Below are 14999 nucleotides of genomic sequence, written 5' to 3'. Positions count from 1 at the left end.
TGGAGCTTGACACAACGATAATAAAATTAGTCGCCTGAAGCGTTCTCACAACACTGTCGCACGTACTTACTAGTTTGGAAAGGCGTCCCTCCTTTACAATACAGTAGCAACATTATCCAATTTTTTTGACAGACTTTCCTTGCCGCAGATATCAATTCAAATCAAATCAAATCTTTATTCTCCTTGGAATAAGGATGGGGCAGTCGCAAAAAGCTGCTCGAAGTGGCAGCTTGACGAGGCGACTCTCCCCTACATCTTGGCAGCAGTTGGCATTAGATCATGCATAGTTCTCATACATTTGAAAACGATAACTGAAATGATAACTGATACAATGTAATTAAGCAGGAAAGAAACGACGAACAGTAACATACATGAAAGCAAAAACAAAAAAAAGGAAAAATGGAAATACAAAAAATACATGCGAAATATATAGACAGAAATTCACGCACGCATCTGCGTATTTTGAACACAGGTGAATTTTAAACAATAAGATAAAGCGGGAGGTTCTTTTACAAAACATTATTTCACAAGAAACAGGGTCTTCAAGCATTTTTTGGGAAGGCGACAGACATCTATTCCAGAGTTATTAAACTTGTTTAGCAGCATTGGGAGATTACATCGTAGTGACTGCAAGGCGTAATTATTTTTTGGCGTTGGAGTGTACCTTTGTTTGTCAATCGAGTTGCATACGTACTTGGGTTGGGGCTCAATTTTGATAAGTCTGTATAAAATGTATTTGTGTTCTTAATTGCTCTGCAGTAGGTCTGGAGAAATCTGTATTGGTATAAATTATTTGCTTTAATTATTTTATATTGGTCGAATAGTTCCTGCATGTGTGAAGCAAGTGGTGCATTAGCAATAATCCTTACCACTTTCTTTTGCATTCGTACCAATTTGTCAATGTTTGTTTTTGTGGTTGTTCCCCGCGGAAGAAAGAGGGCGTTATAAAGCAAGATCTTTACACGTTGAGACAATATATAGGGAGCTTTGTTTAGAATGCCGCTAACTTTGCACAGTTTTTTGTGGATTTCATTGACATGACCATCCCAGCAAAGTGTATTTGAAAATTCAACACCCAGCACTTTAAATTTATCGACTAGGTCTACAGTTTCTCCGCCCAGTAGTATATTCAGTGGCTGTACAGTCTTGTTTTTGGGCCGGTAAAGCACAGCTTTTGTCTTCATGGTGTTTATATAAAGAGCATTTTCATTAGTCCACTTAAGGAAATTAGGCAAGACCTGTTGAATTGTTTGCTCGATGTCTACCCTAGCCTCACCGGTTATCAAAAGAGTTGTGTCATCAGCGTAACATATGAAGGAAACATCAGGATGATTAAGCACATAAGGTAGGTCATTTATATATATTGTAAATAAAAGTGGTCCTAATATACTGCCTTGGGGGACTCCTGCTTTAATGCTTTTAAATTCAGATGAAAAATTACCGAGTGCTATGTACTGTTGCCGGCGCTTCAGGTAAAAAGCCATAAGGTGAAAAGCGACACCACGTATTCCATACGAGAGTAGTTTAGTGAGTAAGATTTCGTGGTTCAAAGAATCAAATGCCTTAGATAAGTCAACATAAATTCCTAACGTTAGCATGTTGTCATTGAAATTTTTCAAGATTTTTTCTTTTTGGTTTAGTAACGCAGTTTCGGTCGAGCAGCCCTTTCGGAAGCCATGCTGAAAATTGTTTAATAAGCTATACTTATATAGATACTGTGATATCCTGGAGTGAAGTAGTTTTTCAATTGGCTTTGAAAAAACTGGTAAAATTGATATTGGCCTGTAGTTTTCCAGAATGTTGCTGTCGCCACCCTTAAATACTAAAGTAACTTTCGCAGTCTGCATTCGTTTCGGGAACACATCGGTTTCTATAATTAAATTATATATGTGTGTCAGGGGCTGCCCTATTAAGTCAATGACATACTTTATTGGTTTGATTTGGATTCCTTCAGCGTCACATGCGCTGCTGCTGTTTAGGTTCAGCACAGTTGTCATCACCTCTTGCTCGTTTGTAGGGGTTAAAAACAGCGTGTTTGAATAAGAGGGAATGTTCTTTCCTTTAGGAATAACTTTAGTGGGTTTCCTATCTGCAAACTGTTTGATGAAAAAATCATTGAAAAGATTTGCTAATGCCTGGCCGGATACTGTTACACCGTCGAGTGTAACAGCCTCAACTGTTTTCTTTTCACGTGACCAATTAAGTACACTGGTTACCTTCTTCCAGGTTAAGTCCGTACGATGCATATCGTTAGAAATCAAGTTAAATAGTACTCCTTTTTAGCCTTGCTTAATACACTGACAAGCTTGTTTCGGCGACGCTTGAAGTCTTTGAGCACACTATAATCCTTAGTTTTAATGAATTTCTCACAAAGGCGATCTTTTTGGTGTAACTGTTCAGCTATGTCCTTGGTCACCCAGGGCTTACGGCATTTCCTGGTAGGCTTAACAGCTTTATTTGGAAAGGCAGCATTATAGGCTTCAGAGAAGTCATGCAAGAATACTTCATACGCTGTGTCACTATCAGTTTGCTCATATAAAAGTTGCCACGATAGCCTTACTATAGCTTCGCTGAACTTAAATAAGTTGGGACTTGAAATATCTTGAACAATGTGATCTTTCTTTTTGATTCGGATTTTTTATTATTTATGATGATGAAGACAGGTAAGTGGTCACTGCTGTCAGCAAATATTGTATCTGCTGTAACTTGCGAAGGGAGGTAATTTGTTATAAAAAAATCAAGTAATGTGCGCGAAGACGGTGTAATTCTGGATGCGCTAGTGTAAATAGCATCGAAGATATTTTGCGTAACAGCGGACATTAAGGATGTTTTTTTTAAATCATCTAGAAGTAAGTTAATATTAAAGTCTCCTCCTAAAACGAGATCTAGCTTGTTTTCATTTCAAAAAGATAATATACTTTCAAGAAATGTTATAAAATTTCCGAGGTTGTTTGTGGGCGGCCGGTATATACCAATAAACATACATGAACGATAGCGTATGGTTGCAGCTTCATAATCATTCGTCACAATCGTGAACTGAGCTTCTACACTGCAATGGAAACAGTTTTGAACAAGCAAAGACACGCCACCACCTCGTCTACTGTGGCGTGTAATTGAGTAAGGAGTGTAACCAAGATGAGCATACTCATTGGATTCTTGACTATACCAGGTTTCAGTTAATATAATTACACTAAAGTTATAGTTCATCATCATCATCATCAGCCTGACTACACCCACTGCAGGGCAAAGGCCTCTCCCATGTCTCTCCAATTAACCCTGTCCTTTGTCAGTTGCCGCCACTGTATCCCCGCAAACTTCTTAATCTCATCCGCCCACCTAACTTTCTGCCGTCCCCTACTACGTTTGCTTTCTCTTGGAATCCACTTCGTTACCCTTAAGGACCAGTTATAGTTCAGCGTACTAAAAAGCATGTCAAGGTCGTTTGTTTTTGAACATGCCGATAGACAGTTTACTGTAATGAAGGACAGGGATGATTTGCATGTTCTGACGCTTTCTGCAAAGTTTCCAGGTAGAATGCCCATAACAGACACTGGTATGTTTTCCATGGTGTCCTGAAAGCATACATTATTCAACTAGCGTGTTCAAAAACATAGCTGATTTTACTGTGATGGCAGAACTTCCGACAGCCTTTCTTAGAAGAATCCTGCCATTTCAGTGCCAGGCGAAACGGAAACCATTCTCTAAAGCCCAGGTTTTAGTTGTGCGGAGCAGTTCCCTGTTGTGCTTCGTCAAGTTTTGCAGGATATAAGCTTGCGCTTCTTTTTCTCCGAGCGTTTTCCGTTTCGCCAGCCACTTGTTTCGGTCATCCAGACGATTGAATCTTACAATTATCCCAGGAAAATATTTCACTTTTTTGCTGGCAGTCGATGGATAGCCGAGATGTCATGTGCGGTTAGTGAAGGCAGTGCAAGTACGGGGGCAAGATCATTTATCTTTTGCAGGGTGTCCTCGCCATCAGTGACCGGTAAAATTGATATGTAGGAACCCTCAAAGGAATGTCAAAGGAATCCTCAAAGGAATCCTCAAAGGAATGTAGGAATCCGCAAAAAATAAAGCACTCGCTCGTCAGTTATAAGCTTTCGCACAAGATATAGGCGGGCGCGGTAGCACAACATTATAAGAAAACGGCGCGTGGGATGTTGCAACAACCGTATTATCCAGAGAGTTTTCTAGCCCTTCTAAAACTAATTGAACACGGGAAAAACTTAACTGAACGCGTAGCAAACTAAGCAGTAATCGGCATGTGGTTTTTCGTGTGCAATTATTTCGCCACGGCACAAGCTATCGAGGTTTGTACATGGAGCGCACTGATGTGCGCTATCGGAGAGTTAATAACTCCACGAAATCGGCTACCGATTTTGATCAGAAGCAACAAAGGCTGTGGTTCTTATCTTAATTTAGACGCAAATCACATAGAAAGCCTTCTGAAAAATCGGCGCACAAAAGCGAAACTTGTGCACTGATCCGCGTGCTGACACGTGTCACCACTTAGCACACTTACGCGTGCGTGCCCAGACACCCTTAGAGCGTGGGGGGGGGGGGGGGGGGGGGGGGTAGGGGTCTCGGACACAAAGGAGATGCCCTCGACTAAGCGCGGCAAGCTCAGCGGAGACCAGCTACCAAGTGACAAGAGGTTTTTGGTCGTTTCGTGCCCAGCTTTCGCCGGTTGCAAGCCAGAGAATGGGTCGGAGCCAAAGGTTCACAAAAAAAACAAAGTTAATACAGCAATGAGACGATACAGAGGATTACAAAATCACTCGTACGAGCACATACAAAGTTCATCATTAAATTCAAAGGCGCCAAACCATACACACACACTGTAAAAAAATTTGCTCAAGTTTACGTAGAAACCTGGAGGCAATGCGTTGCCGAGCACTTTCCGCAATTCGCAAACGGACACTTTGAGAAACACGGCAAGTCCTTAAGAAGGACTCAGTACGTACATCAACCGTAAAAAGAAATTAGTTTACGTATTCCTATGTTTAACTCTTTCGGACCCTTCTCTGTATACTCATACGCAAGGCAACGTAAAAAAATTTGTTTACGTATTCTTACGTTTAACCTCTCTTGGACCTTTTTCCGTGTACTCAAGTGATGCGGCTTGTCGCCAATGGCTTGAACAAAACTTTAAAGCCAGACGACCATACTGGCAAGCCCTCTGAAGTCATACTGACACTGCTGATGCATGGTGCGGCCAGAACGATGGCGTGGAGTGTTATGTTGAATATAAGCTGTCAACCGCATCCAGATACTTAATTTGTGTGACTGATCAACGTGTCTTGACTCACGTTCAATCATGTACAATAGCAGTCCAGGTGGAGAAGAAATGAAGTACTATTACACACAAGCTCTTCCTTTATGCATGTTGTGCATTGCGTACATACAAAGCATGAGGCTTAGAATGAAAGAAGAATGTTTGGGTGAATAAAGGCACATACGTTTTATTTTCATCACAAATTGCATACATTGTACTTCTGCATATTGCTGTCAGATTCATCTGAAAAGCATAAGAAAGACCTCACTTAGCAAACACAATCAAACTATTCACTATTGACCAACTGGCTTTTGTAGGGTCTTGCAAAAATATCTAATGAGAACCAAACCATTACATTTCATTCACCAAATTCATTTTTTCTTTACAGGAAAGAAACTAAAATCCACAGGACCAGGAAAAAACACACAATGCGCTTACCTGGACAACACTGTGTGCATGAATGCCCTGAGCTGCCGAAAAGAAGGTAGCTCAGGTTGGGTGCCAAAAACAATTCAATGCAGATACCTTCTTGCTGTCCATAGTACTCACTGCAAACCTTAGTGAGCAAGGAACCATGGCAACATCTTAGTATGGCCGAAAACTTGCCCACAAGAAATGTGCAAGTGCACTTCCCCAAATCTTATGCTCGCTCACAGCTTCAATTATCTCAGCACGGGCAAGAAAATGTACAGATCTCCGATTTCGAATGAAAATGCAGTCATAAATACCGGTCACTGTCCATTGAGATATTCCAATAAGTGTGCAGTACGCCTTACAAGGAGTGTATCCTCATGCTTTCAGAATGGGCTCTTTGCAGGAATCTAACCAAATGCTGTTGCCATGTGGATCTTATCGAAATGACCCAAAACGATGAAGTGTCCTCATGTGTCTGGTGCAAAAAAGGGCTAAAACATGAGTCTTTCTGCTTCTTCATCAGCTGTGAAATGTTATTCCTGCTTCTTTGCACAGCCTCAAAGTCTCTTTTTCTCTTTTTCAAAACCGTTCTATATCAGCAAAACTTCTCCCTCAAAAACATTTCAGCACCCATGAAGAAGCAGAAATACCCACGTCTTAGGCATTTTTTCACAAAATACATAAGGAAGGCTCGCCTTTCTGGGCCATTATTTCGAAAAGGTCCATGTGGCAACAAACTTTGGGACATTTTCTGCAAAGAGCACTATAAGTTCTGAAGCCTGAGAATTCATTCCTCATGAGATGCCTGTCGATATGACAGGATACCTCAATCATCTGTTACTGGGGTCTGTGAGTGCACTGGCACTAAAATCAAGGATGTGTACCTTTCCTCGCCACGTGCTGCAACAATGTATGTTGTGAGCAAACGCATTAAAGGTATCAAAGGACTGTGCTTCCAGCTTGCTTGTGGAGGGAAGCGCAAGAGTCTGGCCATGCTCAGCTGTAACCTTTGCTGCTTGTTCATTGAGTTCTGCAGTGAGTACTGGGAACAGAAACAAGGCACCTGAATCAGCTTGTCTTTGACACCTATCCTGCGTGACCTTCTTCTCGTGCAACATAGCAGCGAACTCCATAAGGTCCTTCATGCACATGGTGTCATTCGAGTCAGTGTGTTGCATCAGCTATTTCTTCCCGGTCGTGTGGTTTGCGCTATTTTCTAGAAATTCTTTAAGAAATTACTACTTAATCCTCCACTTCCTGAAGACAAAGTGCTCGACAGGGCAGTTCCACATGTTGTGCAGCAACCTATCTATTTTCTCATACGTCAGAGGCACTTAGCTATCAAGCAGTGCTTACTGTATTCAGCAGTGAAGTGTACATGCGAGATATCATTATTTCCAAGTTCTCGCAGTGGCATCTCATGCAAGAATATCGAAATTCTCTTCAATTTGTGCTGATATTTTTAAGGATACGCACTCTTATTAGGTGAAAAACAAAAGCTGGTCACATACTAAACAGCAGAAGCAGAGCACCAAGGTACTCACCAATTGCTTGAAGAGCTGTCTGCCAGTTCTCATGCCATCCCAAATATGGGTACTTTTGAGTGCACTCCTGTGAATGTCTTCATCACGTCAAGCCACTCCAGCATTTCAGTCGAAAGATTTCCCTCTAAAAAAAAAAGGAGTTTGTTTTGTTAGACTGGTCATATTTAATTTTACTTTGCACTAGGTACATGGCATTTTACTGCCCTAGACTAAACAATACCAATCATGAATCACATTTTGAATTTTGTCATATATGATCACAAAATTTGGTGTATGCGATACATTCTTATAAATTCTGATCAAAATAAAGCTGACATAGTTAAGTATCATTTCTAGAAATGTGGTATCAAGGAAGGAGGCTAACCAGATAACCTGCATGAATGTTTTTAGATGGATGCAAGAGTCGGCACTCTAGCATACAAAATGTAAAGGGTCATCCACTCTTACTGCGAACACATGGCCGCTCTTTTCAGACAGCCACTGCAAGTGACACAGCCGCTCATCGCAGCAGTGTGGCGGTGGAGAAGGAGCTGAATGTGGTGTTTCGCCTCATCTGCCACTTCGTTTCGATGGCCTTCCAATGAGCCTTTCAAAGAGCACAGCCATGCGCTCGCGTGTTTGCACTAAGAGTGGACGACCCTGTACAATATGGCAGGTTTCATCTTCTAACATGTAACTTTATGCTCCAATCACGATCTAATTATGCAAAAAAATTTTCGACCTTCCATTCTGTATAAAGGAAAAAATCCTATGGGCTCTGTTCACAAGCCTCTGCAAGTACACGCGAACTGTGCACGTTTTGCATTCAGTTTTGATAGCTTTGCTCTCTATATGACGTCTTGTAGTATAAAACAAAAAAAAATGAAATTAATTTTTCATATTGCCTGAGCTACTGAGGAGGTACAGAATATAAATGCAAAATGCCTTTTGTCCCTGCATAAAATTATTAATACAGATATAGCTGTGCTTAACTGAAAGAACTATTGTGCAGAACTAGGCTATTTGGCATTAATTTGCTGAAGCCAGAAAATGTGTGTAAAATATAGAAAGTCCTAGTTCTTTCTCGTTCTTGTGTTCATTTTTGCTACTCGTTTCAACAAACCAAGGCTGAAAAAGCATTAAAAGAGGGCCATGCAAAATAGTATAAGTGCAGCAATTCATACGCCTTTATAATGTGGCCATATATCATTATGTTATAGCCAGAGTACCATATCTATTCACCATGCTGGAGCACTGAAAAAAGGTGAAAGAAGTACTAAACGAAGGTTTGCTAATCCCCTAAGCACGTTGCAGAAAAAATGAGGCTGGGTATGATGTCTCACCTCTGTAGAAATCCAAGTCATGACATTTGCTTCCCCCATGATGAAGGCTCAGCACATAATAAGGCGACAGAAGGTTTGTCATTTCCAAAAAAAGGATCCATAAATACTGCTTCCTGCTCATAAGACAGAGCGGCACTCATTGTAGATTCTACCTGCAATGCAAAAAGCGAAGTTTGTTTGAGTGGACTAAACTAGAAAAAAAAGCATAAAATATCTATGCCCAAATGTCTGAACTGAAAGAAATTGAGGGTATTGTAATAGTGAATATGTTAATATATCGCATGCAAGATATGCATGATATTCAACTCAGCTACCATTGGCTTAGCTACTATCTTGTACATTATTATCACAAAAATAGTGATATAGTACTATCAGCATTAGTAGTAGCAGTGAAGATTTCATGGAAATAAAGGAAGGGACTTAGTGTTGGCTGTCATTTTCACAGCAGGCACCGGACCAATAGCTAGTGCAAAGGAAACAGGAGAAATGGCCGAAGAGAGGACCAGGAGGAAGGCAGTAGCATAGCAGGTAATAGGATACAATAGGAAGGCAAGGCTTGCATAAAGCAAAATTAAGACATTATTTTTTTTTTTATTTGATACCTCAAAGGCCCCTGGTATGGGGCATTACATGAGGGATGGGCATGACAGTTATACAATAATGGTCTTGATGGCGTTCTTAAAATGGATGGCGTTGATGTGATGCACGGCGTCCTGTGGTAGATCATTCCAGTCCCGGGATGACGTGACGAAAAAAGATCGAGAATGAGCGGTAGTTCTTGCGGTGGGGGCGTAGACGGCCTTATGGTGGTTAATACGGCTTGAGAGGCGATAAGCGGGTGATATGACTGATTCTCCTAAAGATGAATGATAAAACATATGAAAGAGGCACAATCGAGAAATTTTTCGTCGCGTTTCAAGGCTGGGTAAGTTAGCTTTAGTTTTTAAGGCAGACACACTAGTGTAGTACGAATAGTCAGAATAAATGAAACGGATAGCTCGATTTTGTATTTTTTCTAAGGTTAAAGAGAGGTTAGACTGGTGAGGATCCCATATTGCCGAAGCATATTCTAGTTTAGGACGGACAAAAGTTATGTATGCTAATGATTTGATGGATGGGGTGGCAAAACGTAGATTGCGCCGTATGAAACCAAGGGTACGATTAGCTTCGTTAGCGATGTTCGTGATATGAGATGACCATGTTAGGTTTTGCGTTACAGTAATACCCAGGTACTTACAGGAAGAGACGGACGATACTTCTGAACCGAAAAGAGTGTATTTAGAAGGAGTATGCATCTGCCGACGATGGAATGAGATTAAACATGTTTTGGAAATATTGAGAGACATTAACCAACGTTCGCACCAATTTTGGATTCGGTTAAGATCTTGTTGAAGAATGCCAGCGTCAGTACTGTTAGTGATTGGGCGGTAAATTACACAATCGTCAGCAAATAAACGGATGGTAGAGGAAATACTGGAAGGAAGATCGTTAATATATATGAGGAAAAGCAAAGGTCCTAGGACTGTACCTTGGGGAACACCTGAAATGACCGAGTTACGTGGAGAAGAATGATTGTTAGCATAGACAAATTGCTCTCTGTTAGTCAAAAAGTTAGAAAGCCATTCGAATACTAACGAATTAAGATTTAGACACGATAACTTTAGTAGCAGTCTTTTATGCGGTACTTTATCGAAAGCTTTTTCGAAATCAAGGAAGAGAGTGTCAGTAGGAACGTTTAAATCAAGGTTGGAGCTTAGGTCATTAATAAAGAGAGCCAATTGGGAGTCACATGAGCGTCCTTTCAAAAAGCCATGCTGGTTAGTATGAAAGAATTTTACGGAGACAAGGAATTTGACTATGTGCGAATAAATAATATGTTCCATTAGTTTCGAACAGACGCTTGTGAGAGAAATGGGGCGGTAATTTTTGCATGAAACAGGTGAGCCCTTTTTGGGGACTGGAATGATCTTACCAACTTTCCAATCTTGTGGAAGGACACCTGTTGATATGGACTGCTGAAAGAGGTGGCACAATATTACACTTACAGTGTTTTTAGTATTTTTTAGGATTTTAGAATTTATGCCGTCAACACCAGATGAAGAAGTAAGTTTCAATGATTCAATAAGTTTCATGATTCCATTAGCATCAATTGTAATCTGTGGCATAGCTGGGTGGCCGAGAGCTGCGAAATCCGGTAAGTCACCGTCAGGTTCTTTAGTAAAAACTGAAGAAAAAAATTTATTAAGAGCGTGGCTAGATTCGTGTTCCGGGATAAGATTGTTGTCGTCGTCATGTAATGTTAGAGGCTTCGAATGTGATGGGTTTATAGTTTTCCAGAACTTGCGGGGGTTAGTGTGCAACATGGAAGGTAGAACAGACGAGAAAAATGTACGTTTAGTTTTGCCTGTTAAAGATGAGTATGTTTTTTCTGCAGAATAATATCTTTCCCATGCAGATGCGGTGTCAAAGCGTTTTGCGGATCGAAAAAGCCTTTTCTTTTTGTTTCTGAGGCGTTTCAGCTCTTTGTTGAACCATGGTGACGATGGTTTTTCGGTGATGGTGATAGTAGGGACATGTTTATCTATAAGTTGATGCATTTTGTTTCTGAAAAGGGACCAGTTATCTTCGATTGATCGTGCTGAAAAATCTCGGAGAAACCAGATGCAGAAATCAGCTAGTTCAGAATTAATGGCTGCACAATTACCTTTGTCGTATAGAGTTAATGTTTTTTGTATTTTTTTTGTGTGTGACAACTGGCAGGAGTACGTGGATTGAATTACGGAATGATCACTGAGTCCTGGTAAATGAAGAAGCGGCGGGATGTTATCAGGGTGAGAAGTTAATACGAGGTCGAGTATGTTGGAGGAATGATTGCTTTGTCTTGTCGGGTTTGATACGAGCTGGGACAGACCAAAGGTTAGGCACGTGTTGACAAAATCGCTTTCGATGTTATCTTTACATGTAGTGGTGGAAAGGTCGGACCAGTTTATTGCAGGAAAGTTAAAGTCGCCGAAAAGAACAATGGGAGTATGTTGGTGAGCCGCTGTTATCGCGCGAAGTGTTTCGTGAAAATTAGCAACAAAAGAATCGGTTAAATCAGGTGGACGATAGCAAACTCCGATGATTACGGGAGGAAATGAAGCGTGGCACTGAATGAACAATATTTCTAGAGGGGATGAAGTTTTAATTTCAGAACAACGAAGCAAATCATGGGTTCCTATTAGTACGCCTCCTCCCCGTCTATTAGTTCTGTCGCGACGGAAAATGGTGTAGTTGGGAAAAACGGAAAGTATTTCAGAGTCATGTATGGCTGATGTTAGCCAAGTTTCAGTGAGTATGAATATGTTGCTGTCTATTGTGCGCGTAAGGCTTTCAAGGGCGTCAAGTTTGGGCAGGAGGCTTCGGATATTAGTGTAAAGGAAGGACAAGGAGGAGAGCTTCGGAGTGACGGGAGGTTTATGCAGTAGCTATGGTGTGCGGTCGGGGGAGGGAGTGCGGACGGGGGAGGGCGTGCGGAGGGAGGAGGGCAGGGGGTGGAGGGGGACTACTTTCTGTGAGGAATGGTCGAAAATATAGACAGTGTTATCAATAATTAGTTTATTATGGCGGAGTTTGTATGTCTGTGGTTGGAGTTTCGCAAATTGCAGTAACTGTTTCCTAACAAAGAGGGTAGGTTTTGAGTAGTCTTCCGAGATTCTGTAGTTACTGTTTTTTAGTTTCTTAGCGCAAGAAAGAACTTTATCTCTAGTTTTGAAGTGAGCGAATTTGACGATGATAGGTCGTTTCTTGTCGCTTTGAAACTTTCCAAGCCTGTGCGCTCTTTCAACATCCATGGGGCAGATTGTGACGTCGAGATTATCCCTACATAACTCTGTAACCAACTTTTCAGACTCGGCCCATAATTCATTGTCAGTGTCTGACAAGCCGAAAAATAATAAATTGTTTCTGCGGGATCTATCCTCAAAATCAGCCATTTTGGAAGACAGATTTGCAACTTCAACTGAATTTTGCTCCGCAAGCGCTCGCACATCGCTAATATCTTTCCGAATCGCAGCAAAGGTTGAACAATCTTCTTCTATTTTGACGAGCCTTGTTTTAATTTCATCGAATGTTTTATCATTCTGGGACAATTTTGACCGAATGCTTTTCATTTCTCCTAACAAAGCTGCTTGCCCAGTACGTATTTCGTTCAAGGCTTCCATTATTTCATCTGATGCATCAGTAGAGCGGGTGTTAGGTCCGGGATTTTCCTCGACGTCACCTGCCAAGATTAGTAGTTGATGTACATTAGTAAAGATGTACAAGACCAACCACATCACTGTACAGAGTGGAAGACCTTCATTAACTATATTTAGCTCACAATGTGCTCTCATATATCCTTGTAGTAAAATTGGTAATTAATACCATAACTCAAGGAGTGAAACCAATACAGGGGTGAAGGGCAGTCAATTAGCCATGGGCGTGATGCTTGTGCCTTCCTAGCAGGAGACAGATTGACGATTCAGTTGAATATCAGGTCTCAGATACTAATAGTTAAATATTAGCAGCTGCACATTGTTTCACGCACCCTTCTAAAACATATGTGCAGCATTTTTCACAAGACAGTGCATGCTTCAGTTGGGGTACCTGCTGGGAGAGTAGTGTACAGTCAGGCTGGAATGAAATATGAGCCACGCGGATGAACAAAACAAATTATTTTGCCTGTGTGCTTTCAACTGCAGTATACAGCTAGCCTAATTCATGTTTCAGGGTAAAGAATCTACTGAAGTACTCATTTACAAGCCTTTTCTAAATGAATATCTCGCTGTAAAGTAGAAAAGTACGACATATATGTGTTTGCATTTCATTCCGCCCTGACTGTACATGCAGAACATGTCTGTAATAAGTATTATTATCAGTGATGGCTGTTACTTCGAACACTAAGCAGATAAGTGAAACCTCCAAGCTCTCCTTGAAGGCAAGAGTCTATGCAGACAAGATGCTAAACACGCTTTGAAGTATGTAGATTTGATATTCAGCATGGCAAATACTGCTACATTAATAGCGAGCACTTCAGGTCAATACACGGTGCCTTTGAAACTTCTTGCCTAAAATTTGCTCGCGAAAATGCAAAACGCATGCAAAAGTGCAATCTGCAGGAACAACAATCTACAGGAACAACAATTGATGCTGTGCAAGCAACAAGAAAAAAAAATGAAGGCAATGCTGTGATACTCTTTCAGTCATTCAAGTGTAAAAATGATAATGCATGCTGGCTGATGTTGCTACTTAACAATGAAAAATAGCGGCTACTGCTCACTTACAACAAACGCTTTCTCTGAGCAAACAATGAAATAAGCAATGCTAGTCATGCAGCCTCTCGTCATTCCTTTTACGAAGACAGCCTTTAAGCATTTGGAATGCAAGCCTCCCCGCCAGTGCAGCGACACAAATACACGGACGTTCGAATGCCAAGGATATGAGTTAATTTACCACGTCGTCATTATAACGTAAACGATTCACACGCGCTCTGCACCAGGCCGCCAGTCAACGCCAACTCTTTGATCACGTACTGCCTTGATGCGGTACATGATAGGTTGCACCGAGTGTGCGACGCTACCAAAAAACACGAGCAAGCAGTGTATCCAAGTGAGCGCAAAGCAGATGTAGCCAAGCACATGGAGCAGCCGATGAGCAACCTAGATTATGAAAACGGGCGCACTAAGGCGCGCGTGAAATGGAAAGGAGCGCGAAAGGCGCGCACGCCAAAGGTCCCTCCTGAAAACAATACAGCACGTAGATAATCCAGGCGACGATGGCTGAAGCAGGCAGAAGCTCGAGCTGGCAGGCTAAGGTGCGCGCGGAGCACAGCACGGACAAAATCCGACGACGCAGAAGAGTGCGCTGAGAACATGTCGAGAAGAGAGAAGAACCGCGGCAGAGACATGGGGAGGGAGGCGAGCGCTTCGAGAGACGTACCGCCATGGCCGACGTTGTGTCGGGCACCGCACACCCGTCAGGAAGAAGAGCCACTCGGGCCACTACAGGAGCTGCGGTGAAACGTTGTCGGCGTAAGACGCGCGCAAAAACAGTTGAGGGTTACTCTGGTTGCGCGTAGAACGAAGACTGGAACGACGAAAGTGGCGCAATGGCTGGCGTACGCCGGCGTGGACCACAACGGCCAAAATGAACCACCGTCCACCGCCAGCCAAACGTGCTTGGCTTAGCTTGGCCAGCTTGGCTTGTTCAAAGAACGCGACCGTCGACAATAGAGGAAGTCGCATGGTACGGTCAACCTTGGAATGCAGGGGAAGGCATTCACGCCGAGGTGGAGAGGAGGATGCTCTCTCCCGAACGGCGCGGCGTGCCCCCTGCTCACTGGTAGGAAAGGTTCCTTTTCACAATGGGCTCATTCCTCCCTTTCTGCTGCCTCTACCCCTGCGAAAAAAAGAAAGCTTTACCCAA

General features: G+C 42.0%; 1 long non-coding RNA gene across 1 annotated transcript; it reads right to left on the bottom strand.

Moving 5' to 3' along the window:
• Positions 1 to 7271: 7271 nt before the first annotated feature.
• Positions 7272 to 14740, bottom strand: LOC149361116 (uncharacterized). The gene is made up of 3 exons (XR_016288376.1): positions 14514 to 14740; positions 8556 to 8707; positions 7272 to 7357 (listed from the first exon to the last, which is right to left on the bottom strand). It is a non-coding gene; the product is annotated as an uncharacterized LOC149361116 (long non-coding RNA).
• Positions 14741 to 14999: the final 259 nt, after the last annotated feature.

This window comes from Amblyomma mixtum, chromosome 2 (assembly GCF_055824585.1).
Source record: "Amblyomma mixtum isolate Tamu chromosome 2, ASM5582458v1, whole genome shotgun sequence".
Taxonomy (NCBI): Eukaryota; Metazoa; Arthropoda; class Arachnida; order Ixodida; family Ixodidae; genus Amblyomma; species Amblyomma mixtum.
This window is presented reverse-complemented; position numbering and strand designations above follow the sequence as displayed.